General features: G+C 48.0%; 4 non-coding genes across 4 annotated transcripts; 2 read left to right on the top strand and 2 right to left on the bottom strand.

The window, feature by feature from the left end:
* Positions 1 to 751: 751 nt before the first annotated feature.
* On the bottom strand, positions 752 to 826 carry Trnas-cga (transfer RNA serine (anticodon CGA)). The gene has a single exon. It is a non-coding gene; the product is annotated as a tRNA-Ser (tRNA).
* Positions 827 to 1051: 225 nt separating this feature from the next.
* On the bottom strand, positions 1052 to 1126 carry Trnas-cga (transfer RNA serine (anticodon CGA)). Its single transcript has one exon. It is a non-coding gene; the product is annotated as a tRNA-Ser (tRNA).
* A 557-nt stretch (positions 1127 to 1683) lies between these two features.
* On the top strand, positions 1684 to 1758 carry Trnas-cga (transfer RNA serine (anticodon CGA)). Its single transcript has one exon. It is a non-coding gene; the product is annotated as a tRNA-Ser (tRNA).
* Positions 1759 to 1983: 225 nt separating this feature from the next.
* Trnas-cga (transfer RNA serine (anticodon CGA)) lies at positions 1984 to 2058 on the top strand. Its single transcript has one exon. It is a non-coding gene; the product is annotated as a tRNA-Ser (tRNA).
* Positions 2059 to 2384: the final 326 nt, after the last annotated feature.

A 2384-nucleotide genomic window follows, 5' to 3' on the forward strand; every position in this document is an offset into this window, starting at 1 on the left:
GATTGGTCACAGAAGTCCAATGTTCTGGCTTTTACGTTCCCTGAATCTTAATCCACTAGGTTCTTATTGGGGGGGGGGGGGGGGCGCTTAAGAGTCAAGTTTACAGTACTTTAGCCATGGATGTGCACAACCTAATAGCTCATGAGCATGCTGCTTCGGCAATGGTGGATGCTGGTGTGCTGCTTAGCGTCGATCAAAATAGAACCCAGTGAATGACGAAGTGTTTAGAAATGCAGGGTGGTCACTTCGAATAACTTCTCTAGAGCACCATCTCTGTGAAGATGAGCCTGGACGTCAAACATACAGAATGGAATTATTATGCGTAACATAATGTGCAATCTAGTACAGCCTATCTATTGTGTTTTCTTACCTCATTGGATACATGCGATTTTGTTGTAACCATTACTATTTTCTGTTTGCTTCATTTTTGTCATGGACAAAACAAAGTGGTCATTTACGTCTGTAAGAAGTTCATTTTATGTCGTAATGTACAGAAACAGAAAGAATTAATTACACAAGGTGCCACAATCTGGACGTGTAAATTGCATACAATTTGATGCTTTAACTAGCCGGCCGTTGTGGCCGAGCGGTTCTAGGCGCTTCAGTCTGGAACCGCACGACCGCTACGGTCGCAGGTTCGAATCCTGCTTCGGGCATGGATGTGTGTAATGCCCTCAGGTTACCAGAATGAGATTTTCACTCTGCAGCGGAGTGTGCGCTGATATGAAACTTCCTGGCAGTTTAAAACTGTGTGCCCGACCGAGACTCGAACTCGGGACCTTTGCCTTTCGCGGGCAAGTGCTCTACCAACTGAGCCACCGAAGCACGACTCACGTCCGGTACTCACAGCTTTACTTCTGCCAGTATCCGTCTCCTACCTTCCAAACTTTACAGAAGCTCTTCTGCTAACCTTGCAGAACTAGCACTCCTGAAAGAAAGGATATTGCGGAGACATGGCTTAGCCACAGCCTGGGGGATGTTTCCAGAATGAGATTTTCACTCTGCAGCGGAGTGTGCGCTGATATGAAACTTCCTGGCAGTTTAAAACTGTGTGCCCGACCGAGACTCGAACTCGGGACCTTTGCCTTTCGCGGGCAAGTGCTCTACCAACTGAGCCACCGAAGCACGACTCACGTCCGGTACTCACAGCTTTACTTCTGCCAGTATCCGTCTCCTACCTTCCAAACTTTACAGAAGCTCTTCTGCAGAGTGAAAATCTCATTCTGGAAACATCCCCCAGGCTGTGGCTAAGCCATGTCTCCGCAATATCCTTTCTTTCAGGAGTGCTAGTTCTGCAAGGTTCGCAGAAGAGCTTCTGTAAAGTTTGGAAGGTAGGAGACGGATACTGGCAGAAGTAAAGCTGTGAGTACCGGACGTGAGTCGTGCTTCGGTGGCTCAGTTGGTAGAGCACTTGCCCGCGAAAGGCAAAGGTCCCGAGTTCGGGTCTCGGTCGGGCACACAGTTTTAAACTGCCAGGAAGTTTCATATCAGCGCACACTCCGCTGCAGAGTGAAAATCTCATTCTGGAAACATCCCCCAGGCTGTGGCTAAGCCATGTCTCCGCAATATCCTTTCTTTCAGGAGTGCTAGTTCTGCAAGGTTCGCAGAAGAGCTTCTGTAAAGTTTGGAAGGTAGGAGACGGATACTGGCAGAAGTAAAGCTGTGAGTACCGGACGTGAGTCGTGCTTCGGTGGCTCAGTTGGTAGAGCACTTGCCCGCGAAAGGCAAAGGTCCCGAGTTCGAGTCTCGGTCGGGCACACAGTTTTAAACTGCCAGGAAGTTTCATATCAGCGCACACTCCGCTGCAGAGTGAAAATCTCATTCTGGAAACATCCCCCAGGCTGTGGCTAAGCCATGTCTCCGCAATATCCTTTCTTTCAGGAGTGCTAGTTCTGCAAGGTTCGCAGAAGAGCTTCTGTAAAGTTTGGAAGGTAGGAGACGGATACTGGCAGAAGTAAAGCTGTGAGTACCGGACGTGAGTCGTGCTTCGGTGGCTCAGTTGGTAGAGCACTTGCCCGCGAAAGGCAAAGGTCCCGAGTTCGAGTCTCGGTCGGGCACACAGTTTTAAACTGCCAGGAAGTTTCGCCCTCAGGTTAGTTAGGTTTAAGTAGTTCTAAGTTCTAGGTGACTGATGACCTCAGATTTTAAGTCCCATAATGCTGAGAGCCATTTCAACCATTTTGATGCTTTAGCTAAAAAAAAAAAAAAAAGGTTTGACACGAATGTGACTCGAACATCAGTGAGTCTGCATATCTGTTCCGACAGAACTGCCTCATCTCACTGATTCAGTGGAAGAGCTATGTCCAGCACAGAGTTCATACTACCTTTTCTTGGCCATAGTGCATGCAGCTATAGCATAGTTTGACCCTCGTTTTTCAAATCAA

Source organism: Schistocerca gregaria, chromosome 6, assembly GCF_023897955.1.
Source record: "Schistocerca gregaria isolate iqSchGreg1 chromosome 6, iqSchGreg1.2, whole genome shotgun sequence".
Taxonomy (NCBI): Eukaryota; Metazoa; Arthropoda; class Insecta; order Orthoptera; family Acrididae; genus Schistocerca; species Schistocerca gregaria.